The following is a 21,212-nucleotide window of genomic DNA, read 5'->3' on the forward strand; positions in this document are numbered from 1 at the left end:
TTGGGGGGAAAGTGAGTGGGGGAAGGGGAAGGGGGAGGGGGAGCGTCTCCTGCCGCCGGCGCAGGCCTGCGGCGTCGGGGAGGCATAGCAGGGGGGCAGCGCAGCGAGATCTGCGTGGGGAGCAATGGCGTGCGGGCGTGGCGTCGCCGTGGTTGGGAGCGGGGAGCTGGTCGTCTTTGCCAAACATGCCAAACCAGAGCAAGTACTTATGCTGCCCAAAAAATAAAAATAAAAGTCGGCACATTGTAGTTATAAATGTTTTGTTGTCCTGTAAAGTATGAAGTTCATATGTTGTTTAATTTGGGAGAAACAAAAAAGAGAAAAGTTCCCGCACAGATCATGATGCAGAGAATGGTTGGCTAGATTAAGGGGATGCAGTGTGCCTGGGTTCAGCCACAGCTTTCCCTTTGACTTGTAGAGGCCCTTGTGAATTGTACTTGTGTGCCGGAAAAAATCTGATTTTTTATGGAAAACAGTAGGGTTTCTCCTACTGTGTATATGTATATCTTTTAAAATAAGCGAAGTACAAGAAAGAAAATGAAGCTATCTACTCCCTCCGTTCTAAAATAGATGACCCAACTTTATACTAACTTTGTACTGAAGTTAATACAAAGTTGGGTCATCAATTTTGAAACGGAGGGAGTACTAAAGAAATAGAAGAGCATAAAGGAAGAAAATGAAGCTATCTACTAAAGAAATAGAAGAGCATAAAGCAAAAAAAAAAACCAGCAGTTCACTGAGTTAGTGGAATGCTGCAACCCGGGCAGGACGAAGCTGGAAGCAATTCTTCCTCTTCATGCTACGAAGGTGGAATTCTTCCTTGAATTTCATCCTGCCCATGTGGGCACTCGGCTGAATCATTTGTGATCATCTAGATGACCCAAGTTATGGGAACGAATATTTCAGGAAGAAATGAACTGCTAAAAATATTTAAAGTGTTTGATGATGCTTTGCAAAGTATGTGATTTGATTATCAGATGCCCCATCAGCCAAAGAAGAGTCGTGCTCCTTGCATCTCCACTGCGACTTGTTAGACTATGTATAGCTTCTGTACTTATGTACGTATATTGTACGTATTGTAACACATCCATTATATATAATGAGATAAGCCACCCCTAGAGGGTTGTGCTGGTTCCCCCAAAACTTATTGTCTTACATGGTATCACGCTAGGTTACGATCGCTTCCGCTTCCAAAACCCTAATACCCGCACCGCCGCCGCAGCCGCCGCCGCCTTCACCGCCGCCGCCGCGCCACCGATCGCGCCGCCGCCATGTCGAGCACCGCCACCACCGGTTCCACTGCCGCGGGGTTCCTCCCGGCCTCTCTTGCGGCTCTGCTCAACCTCCCGCTCGATGCCGTCGCCGTTCCGGCTCCGATCGGGACTAGGAGCCTTGGCTCCGTCTACTCCACGCCGCCGGCGCCCTCACTTGGGCGCGACCTCGTGGTCCACACTGCGGCGCCGCCGTCCGCTGCTGACTCCATGGGCGTCGTCCCGCCGCTCCTGCCGGCAGCGGATCACAGCGCCCCGCTGGCGGGGTTGGCGGCGTCCGCCCCGGCCGCGGGCTTTGCGGCGTCCGCCCTGGCTGCGGTCCCGCCTCCTCCCGCATCGGCTTCGGTGCCTCCGGCTGCCTCCATGGTGCTTGCACCCAGGCAGCCCCCTCGATGGGATCGTCTTCACCGCCGCCGTTTCACTTCGGTCATCTCATCACCATCAAGCTCTCCGCCGACAACTTCATCTTCTGGCGTGCGCAGGTTCTCCCGCTCTTGGGGAGTCACTACTTGCTAGGCTACGTCGATGGATCGCTTCCCTGCCCACCCGCACTGGTAGACAGCGTGCACGGTCCGGTCTACAATCTGGCCCATCGCGTCTGGACGGGGCAGGACCAGGCGAACCTCTCCTCCATCCAGGGGTCGCTATCGCCGGCAGTTGCCGGACTTGTTGTCTTCGCGAAGACGTCTCATGAGGCCTGGACCATCCTTGAGCGCACTTTTGCAGCGCAGTCCCAGGCTCGTGTCTCTGCAATCCGTCGTCAGCTTGGAGAGTGTCAGAAGCTTGACTCCACTGCCACTGAGTTCTACAACAAGGTCAAGGGCCTCGCCGACACATTGGCCTCCATTGGACAGCCCCTCACTGACTCCGAGTTCAACTCGTTTATTGTCAACGGTCTTGATGAGGAGTATGATGCCTTAGTCGAGATCATCAACGAGCGGGGCAACTCGACACCCATGCTGGCACACGAGGTTTTCTCTCGTCTCCTTCTCACTGAGCAACGGGTCGAGACACGCCGCTCCAGGGGCACTGGCTCCCTCTCGGCCAACGCCGCCACCAAGGGTGGCCGCTCTTCTTCATCACCCCGGGCTCCCTTGGGGCTGCCACCGTCGCCCGCCTCGCCCCCCCCCACCTACTGCGACCTTACCGGGGGCTGGCGGTCCACGTGTGTGTCAGCTTTGTGGCCGCGATGGGCACTGGGCCTCCAAGTGTCACAAGCGCTTCCAGCGAAGCTTCCTTGGTCTTGGCAATGACGGCAAAGATACACGCAACAATGCCCGTCAGGTCGCCATGGCTGATCGTCCCGCGCCGCAGAAGCAACAGGGACACACTCAGTCCTACTTCATCGATCCACACTGGTACATGGACTCTGGGGCGACAGAGCATCTGACCAGCGAGATGGGGAAGCTTCACACTCGTGAACCCTATCATGGCTCCGACAAGATCCACACCGCCAATGGAGCAGGTATGCACATCTCTCATATTGGTCAAGCATCTATTCTCACTAGACATGCCAATAGGAGTCTTCAGCTTCACAATGTTCTTCGAGTTCCCTCTGTGACACGTAATCTTCTTTCAGTTCCTAAACTCACACGTGATAATAATGTGCTTTGTGAATTTCACCCTTTTGATCTTTTTATTAAGGATCGGGGCACGAGGGACATTCTTCTTAGTGGGCGGTTGTGCCAGGGCCTCTACCGTCTGGAGCATCCTGGTGTCGCCCGCGTTTTCAGTGGAGTTCGGGTCTCTCCGTCACAGTGGCATGCTCGTCTTGGTCACCCGGCCACACCTATTGTCCGTCATATTTTGCGTCGTCATGAGCTTCCTAGTTTGTCTAGTAATAAAGATGTAGCAGTGTGTGATGCTTGTCAGCAGGGGAAGAGTCATCAACTTCCTTTTTCGGAGTCCAGTCGTGAGGTGAAACATCCTTTAGAACTTGTGTTTTCAGATGTATGGGGTCCTGCTCAGACTTCTGTCAGTGGTCATAATTACTATATCAGTTTCGTTGATGCTTATAGTCGCTTTACCTGGCTTTATCTTATTAAACGCAAATTTGATGTGTTTGATATTTTTGTTCAGTTTCAAAAACATGTTGAACGTCTTCTCAAGCACAAAATTGTTCATGTCCAGTCGGACTGGGGGGCGAGTATTGCAACCTCAACTCCTTCTTTCAGTCGCTTGGGATAGCTCATCGTTTAGCATGTCCACATACACATCAGCAGAATGGTTCAGTAGAACGTAAGCATCGTCATATTGTTGAAGCTGGTCTTACTCTTTTGGCCCATGCATCTGTTCCGTTTCGGTTTTGGAGTGATGCTTTCACCACTTCATGCTTTCTCATCAACCGTACTCCCACTCATGTTTTAAACATGAAGACTCCCATTGAAGTTCTCCTTAATGAACAACCTGATTATACCTTTTTCAAGGTCTTTGGGTGTGCTTGCTGGCCGCATCTTCGTCCATACAATAAGCGCAAGCTTGAGTTTCGTTCTAAGAAGTGTGTTTTTCTTGGCTATAGCTCTCTTCATAAAGGTTACAAATGTCTTCATGTTCCAACTAATCGTGTCTATATATCTCGGGACGTCGTGTTTGATGAGCATGTTTTTCCCTTTGCCAAACTTCCTGTGTCCACTGTTGAACCACCATCTCTGCATTCATCCTCTGTTGCTTCTGACCAATTTGATGATGTTGCATACTCTCCTTTGCTGTTACCTAACCATGGTGCAGGAACCGGACGTGGGGCTCGTTTGGAGCTGTTGGAGGATTCACCATCATCGTCACCGCCTTCTGATGGGCACGTCGATCGCCCTATGCATGGCATCAATTCGCGTGCCCATGCATGGTCACCCGAAGAGCCCGTCGCGCCGAGCATCTCCACTGCTCGGTCCGCTATGCCAGCGGCCGCCGAGTCTTCAGCGGCTCGGCCTGTCACGCCGGCTTCGCCCGTAGCTCGGCCCGTCACGCCGTCTTCGCCTGCGGCTCGGGTCCTCACGTCGCCTTCATCCGCGGCTCGGCCCGCGACACCGGCCTCGCCCCTGCCCACTATGCCGGGCTCGCCATCGGCCCGGTCCGTGACGCCGGCATCCCCAGCTGCTTCGTCAGCCCCGCCGGGTTCGCCTGTGGGCCGGCCTTCTTCGCCAACCGAGCCCGAGGCTACCGTGTCTGGCTCTGTGTCACCGGCTGACTCGTCAACGTCGCTGTCCTCCAGCCCGTTGCAGGCTGCTCCGTCGACCTCTGTGGTTCCTGTGTCCCGACCACATACGCGCAGTCGCAGTGGTATTTTCAGACCCAAGGAACGTAAGGATGGTACGGTTGCTTGGTTGGCTGCTTGTTTGGCTGCTGCTGTTGCGGATCCATCTTCTGAGCCTCGCTCATATCAGGCTGCCATGTGCATTCCACATTGGCGAGAGGCTATGGAGCAGGAGTTTCATGCTCTCCTTCGTAACAAAACATGGACTCTCGTTCCTCCAACACCACGGGTAAATGTTATTGACTCAAAATGGGTATTCAAAGTGAAGAAGCATTCGGATGGATCTATTGAGCGTTACAAAGCACGACTTGTTGCTCGCGGTTTTCGGCAGCGCCATGGTCTTGACTATGAGGACACCTTCAGTCCTGTCGTCAAGCCTACCACTATTCGGCTTCTTCTTTTCATTGCTGTTTCTCGTGGTTGGTTACTTCGTCAACTTGATGTGCAGAATGCTTTTCTACATGGAGTTTTGGAGGAAGAGGTTTATATGAAACAGCCACCTGGTTTTTCCGATCCTGATCGTCCTGATTATATCTGTCGTCTCAACAAAGCACTATATGGTTTGAAGCAAGCTCCTCGTGCCTGGCATGCCCGCCTTGCCTCTGCCCTTCGTGCTCATGGGTTTGTGCCGTCCACTGCTGACACTTCATTATTTCTTCTACAGAAGCCAGAAGTCACTATGTATTTTTTGGTATATGTCGATGATATTATCCTTGTCAGCTCTTCCCAGTATGCTGCTGATGCTCTTGTCTGCTCTCTTGGTGCTAATTTTGCGGTCAAAGATCTTGGGAAGCTTCACTACTTTCTTGGAGTTGAGGTCACTTTTCGTGCTACTGGTCTTGTCCTTACGCAGAAGAAGTACTCCTTGGATTTGTTACAAAGAGCTGGCATGCTGAAGTGCAAACCGACAACCACACCCATGTCGTCTACCGACAAGATTACAGTTGTTGATGGTGAGCTTTTGTCTCCTGCGGATGCCACAGAGTACAGGAGCATTGTTGGTGGACTTCAGTACTTGACGATCACGAGACCAGATATCTCTTATGCTGTTAACAGGGTTTGTCAGTATCTTCAGGCTCCCAGAGATACTCATTGGGCTGCTGTTAAACGCATTCTTCGTTATGTTCAGTTCACCCTGACATTTGGAATGCATATTCGGCCGACTTCCTCTCGAGTCCTTTCGGCCTTCTCTGATGCAGATTGGGCTGGTAGTCCAGATGACAGGCGATCCACGGGGGCTTATGCAGTATTCTTTGGCTCTAATTTGATCGCCTCGAGTGCTCAGAAACAGGCTACTGTGTCACGTAGCAGTACTGAAGCTGAGTACAAGGCTGTGGCTAATGCTACTGCAGAGATTATTTGGGTGCAGTCTTTGCTTCAGGAGTTGGGTTTGTCTCAACCACAGCCTCCTATCCTTTGGTGTGATAACATCGGTGCTACATACCTTTCTGCAAATCCGGTATTTCATGCCCGAACGAAACACATTGAAGTTGACTATCACTTTGTACGGGAACGTGTATCACAGAAGCAACTCCAGATCAAGTTTATCTCATCTAAGGATCAACTTGCAGACATCTTCACTAAGCCTTTACCTCTGCCACAGTTTGAGGCTTGTAGGCGCAATCTTACCCTTCTTAGTTCTTTAGAAAGTGGCTAAGATTGAGGGAGGGTGTTAGACAATGTATAGCTTCTGTACTTATGTACGTATATTGTACGTATTGTAACACATCCATTATATATAATGAGATAAGCCACCCCTAGAGGGTTGTGCTGGTTCCCCCAAAACTTATTGTCTTACACGACTCGAACACCAAAGTAGAAGCATCCCTTTCGCCCAGAAAGTAGGAGAGCATCTCTTTTGTCCAGGCGGCATAAGATTAGATATGAGAACAATCTGAATATCCCATCTATCTATCTTCTTGCATCAATCTTTATTGAGAGGACAATAATCATCTTTGCATCTTAACCTTGACCCTTTACTTGTTTATTAGGAAATTAAACAATAAACAATGGTACGGCCATCTGAAAACTACACAAGTTTTTCAATAATAATAACAATAATAATTTCTTATGTCAATTATTTGTGACCAGCAGGGTCTAAATCTACGTTAGGTTTGAAATACCTGTGTAATTTTTGTAGGGAGTTTTGGGTATCCAATGTTTCGAAGGGGGTTTCGGGCATTCATTAGAGAAGATCAATATTGCATATGTACATGTTGATTGTTGTCGCCAATCCACGTGCCACATGTCGGGGCTCTGTGAATAGAAGTGTTGCGCCACCGATGATTCATCATCTAGCAAGTCCCCATCCCGTGCCTCATCAATCCTGATTCCTATCCGGATATGCCGATGTAGAGCCGCCGCTGCCACTCACTGGACGAACAGTCCGTTGATAGGCGACGGGCATGTATTCTTATGCCTGCACTGCAAAACAGTATGTACCAAAAATATCTGATCCAAAGTCAATCTACGAACGGAGAAACAGAATGTGCAATTATTCCATATGTGAATAGTATCCGAATTTTTGTGCTTTTGTTGCACTATTTCTAGATGCATTTGTCTTTTCCTTTGTTTCGCTGCGCGTAGAATGAATTTTGCTTTAAATTTTTGTGAGATTGTAAACACATATCATTTTTTTGATGATGTACAAGCGATGCCAGGCGGAGGGAGAAAAAATGGTCCAGATAAGATTTATTACAAAAGTTCATCGGAAGTAGAAAGCATCTCAAACATAGTAAAAATTACACCGAGACTTGAAACCACAGATCGGAGCCAGCTTGACCTTGTCGAGATTGACAACCGGGAAGTCTCCATGCATGCACATACCGCTAAGGACCAGTGTCATGGAGCCATAGTCGCCACCGTTGAATCCTTGCATAGGTCTAAAGCACCTGACACCAAATCAAGATATAAGGTAGTTTGTCTAGACTACTTTGACATTTGTCTCTTCACCGTGTTATTGCTATTACTTAACATGTAGTAACATATTACAACAATGTTATCTCCTGCTTTCTCTTGATTTTAAACAATGCATCAATGTGTTTTAGTATTGTTATGGCTATGATGTGTTTTTTTTTGTCCAGTTTTCTATAATAGCCTATCCTGGCTATCCATGCACAGATATGAAAGTTTGGGTTGGCCAATCCAACAAACCATCCAATTATTTCCAATGTGCATAGCATAGACGATAAGTTAAGCAAGACTAAACAATTGCGTCAGACTGCATCAGATTGTCTATGGGTCGTAAATGACACCCACTGCAAATCAAAGAGGCCCTTATAGTTCGATTGGTTTTGTAAGAACTTTTTGAAAACCACAAGTGGGCGAAGTCAGAGTCTCGTAGAGGGGTTCATATAAGAACATATTTTCACAAAATCTGCTTGGGTGGGCCAGTCCACTTCAGCTCTGCCCATATGTGGCTTCAGTGCAATGTCCAAATTACCTACGGATATTATTTATATGGCATATGGAGGTTAAAGTTTTACCACTGTAGATTCAAAAGTTGGCTGACATTGTTACTCAACGTTAAGTATTCTATTTACCGCTCTGCGATTGCAAAGTAGAATCCTTTTGTTCCTTCTTCACATGGGGGTGAAATATGAATATATACCTTAGATGGCTTTACTTGAAGTTTTCCCGAATGTCACATAGGTCACCTAGATTTGACTATAAGAAAAAGGATAGGTGATCTTTTTGAAGTGTCATCTCTAGTATTTAATGGTTATATCCTACAATACATCTAGATACATCCATTTCTCGGACAAGTATTTCCGGACGGAGGGAGTACCTCTTTAACACACAAATTACCATTTGACCTGGAGAGTGATTTTTCTAACCCCAAGCACATTGTACCCCTTATTCTTATCCTCCAACATTGCTTAGATATTTGTGCTAGCCAGGATTATAGTAAAGAATCTTCGCACACACCAAAAGATTCCCTAGGCCTATTTTCTAACCTTGATTGGGGCAAAGTTAAACTGATTGGAGGAGCATGCTCCAAGTTAACATGTAATGCGAATCCCTATCCCTTGGGGGACTCGTGCTTATTGTTTTGACGTGGCAACTTGCTTTTGTCACGAATTGACACAGTAGGAAGAACATTCACTGCCACGAGTTTACACGTTATGCACTACGATGACTTGTTCAATTTCAAGATCTACATGCTCGAATCTCAAAGGTGGTTATAAAGATAGAATGTGCTTGATGCGTTCATACAAACAGTGGATGTGTACATGTGAGCATCTGCGCCTATACCATGTTTCTTTAAAAACTCCACCAGTCAAAACGATCGAGGATCTGTAGGCAAGCACCCTGCCACACGCAGAAAAATCGATTGATAAAAAAGAGTTCGATGCGGTCGAGCCTAGAACATGGCAAGTTCAGAAAGATTCTGTCCATGCCTTACGACTTTTACCTTGATTGGGTCACTGAGATGCCTATTAGAGAAACTTCACAAGCAATGAGAATCTTTAGCCCTCGATCGGGACCCCTCTTTGACCTTGGCACTTGCTTCTGCACTTGACGCATTCCAAAACTCTCTACTTCCAAGAGTTTACAAGTTAATCAAAACAAAATGTCAACGAGGCTGGACGGAAAGATCTTCGCTTGATTCTATTGCTCTTAGTAGGTTCATTTTTAACCCTACTTACTTTGGGTCAAGGAAATAGAAATTAGAGGAGCACGGAGAAGAGTACTACGTACGAGGAGCCATTCCACGCTGCCGCTCACCCTGAAACCTATAATATGCCGCTCTCCAACTTAGTCGACTCCCTCCTTCCTACTCGCATCGGCTCTACTCCAAGAAAAAGGGAATGGGCGAGAGATAGTGGTGATAGAACTAAGGAGGCAGTGACCAGCTCATATCTTCAACTTATGCAACACACGCCAAAAAGAAAGTGGCCTCGGGATCACGCCACAAAGGCGAGACAACAAAAGAAGCACACGCAAACGTGCCGACCAATGAAGACTAGACGTACGACAAGACAGGTGAGTATAGGATGAGCATGACAAAATAATCCACGATCAAGATTTGCACAACATTTTAAAAGCAAACAGGCCGAGCGATCAGAAATTTAGAAGAGACATTGCTAAATGTGTTAAAGAAAGTTCATGAATTTAAAACAAATAAAATAAAGACGGAGAAAAATTAAAACAATATTGGAAATAGTAAAACCCAAGAAACAAAGAACGAAGAAAACGGATGAAACCGAGAAAGAAGTACAATAAAGAAACAGAAGAAAAGAAGAAATATGAATGAAAAACAATTAAAGCTGAGAAAATAAAAAAATAAAACTAGAACAAAATTTTCATAATTTTTTACATCATGAATTTATAAACATCTGAATTTAGATAAATTTTAAAATATAACACAAATAGATAAAAACATAGAAAAGTGAAAAAAAAACACGCAACTGACTATTGCATTTATACCGTGCACCCCAGCAGTAGGGGTAGATTAACAAGCTGCTCGGCTCGTTAAGCTCATACTCATCAAGGCTTGGCTCGTTAAGATTAACGAGCACAAAACTCTGCTCGGCTCAGTTCGTTTGTAGCTCGTGAGCACTCGCGAGCGCTCGTTAACAGATTATAATGTGTTATGAGTGCATATGTGTGGTTTTTAAGATGAAATATGGTGGCTAGAAAAAGAAATACACTAGTTTGTTGCCTCCTATATGATTAGATTGAATAGATGAACTGAGGTGCTACAAAAGCTTGCCACGTAAGATGAAAATATGTGTTGTGTTGTTACTAACGAACTTAGCCAGATACTAGCGGAACTCGTTAGCTCGTTCGTTAAGCTTAATGAACTGAAATCAGTGATCGACTCTGTTAATTAAGAAGCGAGCTACGAGCTTGACGAGTCGTACTATCGAGTGCTCATTAAGCTCACGAGTTACGAGCTTTTGGTCCAGCTCTACCCAGCAGGATGGAAAACAGTTCACAACACTTTGTGTGGGCATACCAGACCAACAGAAAAAAGGCCCAACCGCATGCACATAATGGATTGTAGAAAAGCAAAAAACGATGCCCACACATGCATCGACGCGAATTCCAAGATCACGAAAAGAAAAAACAACGGCCTGTTCCCCACTCGCATGGCCGTGGACGCGGGCCGTCGCGCTCGACAACGGACGCGAACCAGTTCACAAGGCGAGCCAATCAACTTGCGCGAAAATTAAAGACATACAAGATCAACGGTTTTGAATTTAGATGTGAGATAATATATCACACCTACTCCTTTCGTCCGAAAATACTTGTCGGAAGAATGGATGTATCTAGATGTATTTTAATTTTAGGTATATTTATTTTTATGCATTTCCCCGGCAAGTATTTCCGGACGGAGGGAGTAGATGTGAAATAGCAATTCTGAACATACAACTAGTTCGATCGATGCGGTCGAGCCTGGAGCATGGAAAGTTGAGAAAGATTCTGTCTAGGCCTTAGGGCTTTTACCTTGATTGGGTCACTGACACTGAGATGCTGATTAGAGAAACTTTACAGGCAATCAGAATCTTTTATCCCTCGATCGGTGCTCCTTTTCTTTGTCCTTGGAACTTGCTTGTGCACTTTACCCCATTACGAAATCTCTCTACTTCCAAGAGTGTTTACATGTTATCAAAATGTCGGCGAGGCTGGGCGGAAAGATCTTTGCTTGATTAATTCTCTGGCTCTTAGGTTTATTTTTGGGTTAATTATCCTTTTGCCCTCAGTGGTGTCCATGTGCTCAGTTTTGCCCTCAGATGCAAATTGTCCTCAGTTTTGCCCCTAGTCCGTGCACAACAACTACGACGAGGCCAAACGGCCATATTTGAGTCCATTCCGTCCGCCGGCGTTAGTAGTTGTGGGTCCGGAGCTTACACGTGGGACCGCGTGGACGTGGGTCCGGAGCTGACATGTAGGCCCCTGCAACTAAATCCCCAAATCATTCTAGCTCACACCCATCCGCCCGGCCGGCTGTCGTGCGCCGCCGCCGCCGCCACCTGCGCCGCGGCCAGCACCTGCCCCGCCACCAGCTGCACGCCCTGCTCCGCCGCTACCTCCCTGCGCCTACGCTCCACGGCTCATTGTGACGCCCACCATCTTCCTGCGACGCCACGGGTGGGGCGCCCGCCACCTGCTCGACCCGCGGCGCGGCCTCCTTTCGTGCGCCCGGCCGGAGCGCTCAAAGGTGGGGGGCTGCTGGAGCTATTTGAACTAGGAGGAAGAACCCTAGGGCGAAATGGAGAGCAGCGGCGACCTCGGAGTATTTGGCGAGGCAGGCATCGGGCCGGAGATCCGCCGCGTCCACGACTGGGTTTCCGAGGGGTAAGTCTCGCCTCTTGTTTAGATTGAGCTTAGTTGTGCATTTGAACACTCGATTCGAGTAGGTTTGCCCAATTAGTGTGCTGATTGCGTCTCTGTTTTTCGCCGGTTAGGATGGAGTTGCGGTTTGCTTTCATGGTGCATATTAGAAGGGACCGATACATGTTCGATGCAAAGGATAAGAAGAAATACCAAGGAGGTTCTGATTATCGGTTGCCAATGGCTAGTAATTGGAGTTTCAGACAATTTGGGGAGGTAATTTGTAGCCAATATCCTTGGGGTTTGCTTGATGAAGTGGTTTACAAATACTATGATGGGGGAAAGAATTGGGTGACAGTTAGTAATGATGAAGAGCTAGCTACCATGTTTGTTAGGCATAAAGAGAAAGATAATTTCCATGTGAGGCTGCAAGTTGATGTGCTTGAGCAGGCATTTGGACCTAGGATGGCGGGTGCAACATCTCGGGGAGAATCAAGTCGTCGTAATGGCATCTCTAGCCAGAACAGTTCAGTTGGTGCACGGCGACGTGGTGGCTCGACAAGTGTGGGCAACAGCAGTAGGGTCCCCCATGAAGTGGAGCCTGATGGCTACAATTCTGGGGTTGATGAAGAGAAGTTATATTCTGATGTTATTCAGAATTTACGACGGGCACCTAGGGCTGAAAACCAAGATGAGGCTCACAATGCAGTCCGTGTGGATGATGACGCGATGGGTGAGGACGAAGATCTTGCAGCTGTTCAATGGGACCCTTTGAACCCTCAGATGGAAGAAGGTACAGTTTTTGCATCCATGAATGAGTGTAGAAATGCACTTGTGACATACTGCATCAAGGTAGAACGTACTTTCAAAGTTGACAAGAGCGATCAAGTACGTTACAGAGTGCACTGTCCGACTGAGGGTTGTCCATGGAGGCTGCTTGCAGCTAAAATGCGGAATAGCACTAATGTTCAGGTCAAAGTGAATCCTTTTAAGCACACATGTCAGGAATCAACCCTTAGGAAGGATACAATCAGTAGAGCCAAGTCAAGATGGGTGGCAGAAGAAGTAAAAAAGTGTGTGAAAGAAAACCAGCAAGTGGGTCCAAAGGAATTGCAGAAGAACATCAAAGATAAGTTCAAGATAGATTTACCATACATGAGGTTGTTCAATGGTAAACAACATGCTATGGATTCTATTTATGGTAACTGGCAGGAAAGTTTTCAATTGTTGTATTCATTCAAAGGTGAAGTGGAGAGGACAAGCCCAGGTAGTATTGTAGATATTGATCACCACACCGTGGAGTACACATTCAGGGGAGTGACAAAGACCAAGGAATGTTTTAGAAGGGTTTTTGTCTGCTTTGAGGCTTGTCGCCGGGGTTTTTTGGCAGGCTGCAGGCCTTATTTGGCTATTGATGCCACTTTTCTCACAGGAAGGTTTAAAGGACAGTTAGTAGCAGCTTGTGCAGTTGATGCACATAGTTTTGTATTTCCAGTTGCCTATGGTGTGCTAGAGACAGAGTCTGAGGAGAGCTGGACTTGGTTTTTGCATAATCTCCACCGGGCTATTGCACATCCCAATGGGTTGGTCATTCATACAGATGCCTGCAAAGGTTTAGAAGCGGTCGTGGACAATGTGTTCCCTGGAGTAGAGCATAGGGAATGCATGCGTCACCTTGCTGCAAATTTCATGAAGAAATTCAAAGGAAAGGTGTATACCGACAATTTATGGCCAGCATCTTTGACATGCAGTGTGAAGAAGCACAACTACCACTTGAGGCAGTTATACATGAATCCCAAAGTGAAAGAATACTTGGAAACACGCCACTCCAAGTTATGGGCCAGAAGCCAATTCAGTGAAGTGAGCAAAGTTGACTATGTGCACAATAATCTAGCAGAGTCTTTCAACTCAACGATCCGGAAACTAAAGGGTCATTATGTGGTGGATTTGCTTGACAGAATAAGGATAGAATACATGCAGAAATTTCATTATCGTGCAGGAATAGCCGAGGCAAAATTCATGGGCCACATTATCATCCCTGCCGTGATGAATGAACTGAAGCAGAAGACAACAGGCTTGGAAATGAACATGACGCTTTGCTCGGGTACCACAGCAGAGATATCATATTTGGATAAAGAGAAGAGGGAATGGAGATATCCAGTGGATTTAGAAGCTAGAACTTGCAGTTGTAGGCAATGGCAGATAACTGGGTTGCCATGCATTCATGCCTTATTTTCATCACTTCTCTCCCAGGTCCAGCAGGGAACATACAGCAGTATGTGCATGATTACTACTCTGTTGCAAGGTTTAAAGCCACATATGCTTATGCCTTGCCTGCTATGGAGGGAAAACAACAATGGGACATGGTGGACCCTGGATTCAAGCTTTGCGCTCCAGTTCTGAAGAGAGCAGCAGGTAGACCAAGGAAGAGTCGAATAAGACCTCGCAGCGAAGGAGCTGGACTTGGAGCGAGGAAGCGTAAGTGCACAAGATGTGGTGGGTCTGGTCATTTCGGTAAGTATTGTGATAACACAGTAGATCCAGCATTCGGAGAGAGTTTCGATGAAGGCTTCGATGAAAATGTTGGTCAGCAGCCGGTTGCCTCAACAGATGATAAAAATGTTGGTCAACAGCCGGTTGCCTCAACAGATGATGAAAATGATGGTCAACAGCCGGATTCAAGTGAGGCTCCAAATGGTAATCCAAGTGAGGCTCTAAATGGTGATCATGGTGATCCAAGTGAGGCTACAAATGATGATCCAAGTGAGGCTCCAAATGGTGACCAACCTTCTGTTGTTGTGAGTTCTGCTAGGTATGTAAATCTTGCAAGGGTCAAATACTACTGTACATCTATCACTTGACACGATCTCATTACCGTTTATGTTTGGACCCTTTATGTTTTGCACAGCTCTATGGTAGGTTTGAAGAAGACGCGCAAGGTACCGACAACCAAGAGAAGAAGAGAAGAAACAATGAGCACAAGGTGCACGAGGAGCAAAGTGATGACAAGAAGCTCAAGGAACAGACAGAAGCCCCAACGCTATCTATGAACAATTATGAAACATTATGAATAAGCAATGATGTTGTATTATGAAACATTTATCACTTGACATGTTGTATTTCTGTTGGATGATGTTGGACCTATGTTAGAAGTATGTTTGACATGATGTTTAAATATCTGTTGGATGATGTTTGAATGAGCACATGGTTTTTCCTTTTTTTGATTTTTTTGAATTTTATTTTGCTCATTTAAATTCTGGTCAAACCTAACTTTGACCAAGATTTAAGCAAGTCTAAAACATCAAAATGAAAAACTAAGCCTGGATACTTCTTAGTCAATCCAAAATGAAGTTGTGGTGAGGTTTTTGAAATTTTCATGAAAAATGTGCTAAAAAGAGGGGTCCAAAGGTAGGGTAAACGACCTCATTTCTAAGCAAGGTTTTTTTCGACCTTATCTAAATCAGTCAAATAACTTTCCTACACATATATTCTATATGTACAGACTATGTGCGCTGGTTTTTCCATTTTTTGATTTTTTTAAATTTGTTTTGCTCATTTGAATTCTGGTCAAACTTAACTTTGACCAAGATTTAAACAAGTGTAAAACATCAAAATGAAAAACTAAGCCTGGATCCTTCTTAGTCACTCCAAAATGAAGCTGTGGTGAGTTTTTTGAAATTTTCATGTTCATTTCCCCAAAACACTTCTCTTCACTTCATACAAGAGAATTTGAGATACTCGAGATATCATACAATACACATGAACTTATCATTTAAATGTATGTAAAGCTTGTTTATCAACTTAAATTGTTAGTATATGACATAAGAAGACTATGTGCGCAGGTTTTTCATTTTTCTGATTTTTATTTAATTTATTATGCTCATTTGAAATCTGGTCAAACATAGCTTTGACTGCTCCAAACCCCTCCCAAACCCCGCTAACCCTAGCGCTGAATAAGGACCGTTCATCTAACCCTAGCGGTGATCAAGGGCCGTCGATCTAACCCTTCTAGAAGGAATCTGCGGGGAGGAGGGGGCCGATCCGCGAGATGCAATCTGATTGGCTGGGAGATTGTTTTTTTAACAAATATCGGGCGCGCTGGATGGACCGTTGGGCCGTCTCGTTGTCTGGGCCTGAGACTGCAGTAAATAGCCCATCTCAGCCTTTCCAGGCCTTGCATGCATGGAGGCGGCTACGTGGGTTTGCGCACGGGAGGCGGCGACGTGCATGCATGCGAGTGAGGCGAGCGAGGCGCGCTAGGCGAGCTAGGCTAGCGAGGCGAGCTAGGTGGTTCAGGGCATCGGTTCACATGCACTGCCCGGTCAAAGATGCATCGTTTTCGTGCAAAAATTTAAGTGTGCAAAACGTAACGGATACACACACGCGTCCGGATTCACACACGCACCGTTCTCATCCTTTCCCTCTTCCTCTCCCACCCACAGGCCTATAAATGGGGTGCCTCTCTTCCTCTCCCACCCACAAGCCAGATCCGATCCTCTCCAACTTCAAACACCCAAGCGACCGAGCCCTCCCCAAGCGAGACCAAGTGAAGAAGATGCAGTTCAACGGGCCGACCTTCAGCCGTCCGCCTGTGGTGCCCGAGCTGCGCTACCCACCGGGCGTGCTCGTGGAGAGGGAGCTCCGTGTGTGGGCTATTTCAAGGTGGAGGGGTTCCGTCGAACTCACCCGCGCCTTCCTCAGAGCCGGCTATGCCCACCTCCCACGGGGCTCGCCGAGGATGTTCACCCTCAACGAGGTTCGTGACCGCGGCGGCATCCTCCTACTGCTCACGGTCACCTTCACCAACCCATTTGACGCGCGCGAGCTCCTCGGCCAAGTCTTTTGGTGCGGCTGCGAGGCCATCTTCTTCACCGTCTACAACATCTACACCAACTACGAGCGCATCTTCCCCGCTCCAGGCCAGATGCACTCCCTTCCCTACGACGAGGAGGAGGAGGTGTGAAGATGAAGATGGTGTTGAAGGGGCGCGCGCGGCCAAGGTGGAAGAAGGAGGTCAAGATGAAGATGTTCAAGCCCGGAGTCAAGCTCGTCATGTTTGGTTTTTTATTTTGTTGCTTTTCTATGTCGTGTCGTGTCGTGTCATGTTTCATCATGTGTCCGTGAACTGTCCGTGAACTTATCTAAGTTGTAATGGTACGGTGTGTTCCATCTTATTATGTGTGTTAAAAAATGTCCGTGCCCAAACTTATCATTTCTTCCCTAAACAAGTCATGAAGTTCAAGAACTTGTGGTTTTCGGAGGGGGTGAGAAGCCCTCTGTTTCATTCAAACAAAAAGTCATGAACTAACATGCAAATTTATTCCCTTTAAATCCTAAACCAAGTGCCACTCTAACCCTAAACCAAGTGCCACTCTGACCAAAATCATGTGGTAGTGCAACATACATTTTCAACCTTCCAACCCTCCAAAATTTAAGTGCAAAACAAAGGAAAACCACTCTCACGCGTGTGCAACATTCACGGTCTCACTATTTTTTTAAAAAAAAAATTCACAGTCTCACTATGTATACCTTCTTTCCCTACCCATGTCAAAGTCTTGCCATCTGTCCTAGCGGTTACCAGCGTAGCCCTAAACACCACAAACCCACGCGGTCCTGGGTTCGAGTCTCCAGGCGCACCAATTTTTTGTGCATTTTCCACCCTTCATTTTTTAGACATATTATGTTTTTCTCAATGTAATGCCCTTAAAAAATGTTCATTTATTTTGGCACCTGGCGTAAACCTCTACCAGAGCTGAGGCACATTTTTCATGACATTTTGGTCTTTGATTTAAATCACGATGTATTTGAATTGGATTAATTAACAGCTCCAAAAAATTTCTAACATTAATTGTTTGGCTCCGGAATAATTCAATTAGCTTCCACAAAAAGTTTCAGCATTATGATTTACTGCCTAAATTAAATCAGAATAGAAAACAGAAAAATACGCAAGAAAACCCCTGAATGGGCCTAATTGGATGCAGTTGGCCCATTAGTCTAGCCTGCACTTGGCTCTACGCTCTGAATTTGGCCCAAGAGCAACCTTTGTTTGGACAGAAAGGCAGAGCAGAGAGCTGCATTTCATTGATCAAAAGTTTCTGAATTCCTAATTTCTTCTCTTTTTTTCCAACATATTTAAATGTTGGTCACTTCTTCTCTTTTTGTTTCAACATTTAAACAACTTTAACCAACATTTAAACTAGGTGAATTTCTCAAACAATTTCAAGATTACAAATTCCTTCATAATTCATGCCTTTCCATACATTTTCAACATTACAACCAGTGCGATTACCATACCTACAAATGACCAAAAGTATTTGCAAATGGGTATTGGTAGTGCTTGATCTTCAAGCTTCCTAACCTTCTTCTTCAACATCCTAAGCTCAATAGCTAGCTCTCTGTCAGTGCGTGCTTCGCCATCGATCTCTTCTTCCGGAGCTCGTGGTGTGGCCACTGCCGTTCGTGGCAACATGCGCAACCATTCTTCATGCTCTTCTTGCAGTTCATTCATCAGAGTCTTGGCCAGAGCATCGACCCAAAGAAAGAAGCATGTCACCTGCATGAACACTAAACAGATCAACCCATTGCTTAAACATCCCGACGATGAAAATGGTGCAATTGCCCCGATTCTTACCCCATTCTCGCTGCACACGTAGAACGGACGATTCTGGTTCCTCGGTGTCTGAGAAACCCTTCGATCAACGCCTGCCCGGCACCGCGGACAGACGAAGACAGGCATGTCCACACGCGCCCGGCTCTGCATCCGCGAGGTGGCGCGGGAGCTTGAGGAAGACATGGAGCTCGGAGCCGAAGGGGATCTCAACGCCGCCGCGCCCTCCACTGCCAGCTTCCCACCGCCGCGCCCTCCACAGCTAGCTTCCCGCCGCCGTGCTCTCTCTCTCGCCGTGGTCACCGCCGTGCTCTCTGTCGCCGTGGTCACCACCGCTGTCGCCCGCTTATATAGCACACCCGCCAACGGCTCTCTGCTCAACGGCTCTTTGCTGGGTCCCACAAGCCACGCGTGCAACGGTCTGAATAAAATTGGCCGTTTCTGCCGCCTGGTCCCACCTGTAAGGGCCGAGTCAAAAGGTTGACCTGACGGAGACGGCAGAGTTCACGGAACGAGTCGGTGCGCACGGACTAGGGGCAAAACTGAGCACAATTCGCATCTGAGGGCAAAACTGAGCACATGGACACCACTGAGGGCAAAAGGATAATTAACCCTTTATTTTTCACCTTACTTTGGGCCATGGGGATAGAGATTAGAGGAGCACGGAGAAGTGTGCTACGAGGGGATATATAGCACTGCCCCCATTCCACGTTACGTTGCCGCTCCGAACCACCCTGAAACCTATACTATGCCGCTCTCCAACTCTACGTCGTCTGTGCCGGCCGTCACCGTCCCGGCGGCCGAGGAGCTCCTCTCACAAGGGCTCCGGGCGGAGTCGCTGCCGCGGCACGTGGCGCTGGTGATGGACGGGAACTCGCGGTGGGCGGCAGCGCGGGGCCTGCCGCCGATGGACGGGCACGAGCACGGGATGCGCGCGCTGATGAGGACGGTGCGGCTCTCCCGCGCCTGGGGCATCCGCGTCCTCACCGCCTTCGGTTTCTCGCTCGAGAACTGGAATCGCCCCAAGGCCGGCATCTCTAATCCTACTACCCTTCTCACTCCTCGATCGTGCGCGCCCGCCCGCCATGCACACATGCTCTTGATGGATTGACGGTGTTCTTTCTCGGCATTTGCAGGCGGAGGTTGACTTCTTGATGGCCTTGATCGAGAGGTTTATCAACGACAACCTCGCCGAGTTCTTGAGGTACGTTAATTACATGTGCAAATTAATTACTTCATACTCCCTCTGTAACCTGATTTACTTGAGACGTTATTTGACACTGTCATAGACGACTATAGAAATATCTTACTATATAGGAGTAAAAAGTTACGGAGGTAGTATTAATTTTTGACCCATCACAAGGAGAAGAGATCGATTATATTTCTGTGCTAATCTTTTCAGGGAAGGGACCCGTCTACGTATAATCGGTGACCGCTCAAGGCTGCCGATCTCTGTGCAGAAGACTGCACGAGACGCCGAGGAGGCAACAAGAAACAACTCGCAGCTCGATCTAGTCCTAGCCATCAGCTACAGCGGGCGAATGGACATTGTGCAGGCATGCCGGAATCTCGCCCAGAAAGTGGACGCCAAGCTGCTCAGGCCGGAGGACATCGACGAGTCGCTGTTCGCCGACGAGCTCCAGACGAGCGAAACATCTTGCCCGGACCTGCTCATCAGGACCAGCGGCGAGCTGAGGCTCAGCAACTTCCTGCTATGGCAGTCGGCTTACTCGGAGCTCTTCTTCACCGACACGCTCTGGCCTGATTTCGGGGAGGCCCAATATCTCCAAGCCATGATGGCCTTCCAGAGCAGAGACAGGCGCTTTGGAATAAGAAAAAACAATGCAGCGCTATAAATAAACGGTGCGCGCGCGTGACCCGATGCTCGATCATCCTCTATCTATCTGTATCTGCCTTTATAATCAGTTTTTATTACCTTCAAATAAAGTGTTTCTCTCAAGATGCGTGGTGTACTATAGGAGAGGCTACTAAAACTTCTCTCCAGTGATTTTACTCTATGCTATATGCTCATTGTATTTGATATAGTTTAGCATTCATGCCGAATGGTCTCTATGCTTTCTTGGAGGGGTCTCTATGCTATATGTTCAATCTATTAAAATAATTGGATCATATTTTGCAAGTTACTACAAAAATGTTCATCTCATGTTTTTCAAAAAAGATTGCTATATATCATAAAGGCAAAAATGATTAGTATTTAAAAACCACTACTTATTTATTTTCTTAAAAAGTTTAAATCTATGGAAAGAAACTACATGTGTTTCACAAAAATTGAGACAATTGAATATCTATCTCCATAGTTGATGTTGGAAAAGATGTTAATGTATTACCCGTAGAAGAAAGTTAAGAAACCACGGCGAGGAAGAAGGACGGATCTTGTTGCCAACTGAATTTGAGGATCAAGGCCCATCGTTCTATGTTGATTTATTTTCCTATTTTCTGAATTAAGTGACGGCAAAGATGAATATTACAACTTCAGTTAAGGCTATGCGCCGCGGTGATTGGGATGCCCCCCTTTCCACATCTCTACTTCTGCCTAGTGTTTGCAGCTTTTCTTAATAAATAAAGTACAAACATAGACGCTCAAAAATACGTACATACACTCAACCTTATGAAAGCCCACACATCCTATCCCTATAAACACCTCTGAAAGACCAAGCCAACAGGCCTTGAGATTAACGAAGTCATTGCAGACCACGTCATCGACGGAACATCACCTTCCATTGGAATAATATTTCACCTTTATAAGATACCAAAGCGTCAAATCTGTAGTTTGATTCCTGTG

General features: G+C 46.8%; 1 pseudogene; it reads left to right on the forward strand.

The window, feature by feature from the left end:
• Positions 1–19,149: 19,149 nt before the first annotated feature.
• Positions 19,150–20,435, forward strand: LOC119294303 (annotated as a pseudogene).
• Positions 20,436–21,212: the final 777 nt, after the last annotated feature.

The sequence above is a fragment of the Triticum dicoccoides genome, chromosome 4B (assembly GCF_002162155.2).
Source record: "Triticum dicoccoides isolate Atlit2015 ecotype Zavitan chromosome 4B, WEW_v2.0, whole genome shotgun sequence".
Taxonomy (NCBI): Eukaryota; Viridiplantae; Streptophyta; class Magnoliopsida; order Poales; family Poaceae; genus Triticum; species Triticum dicoccoides.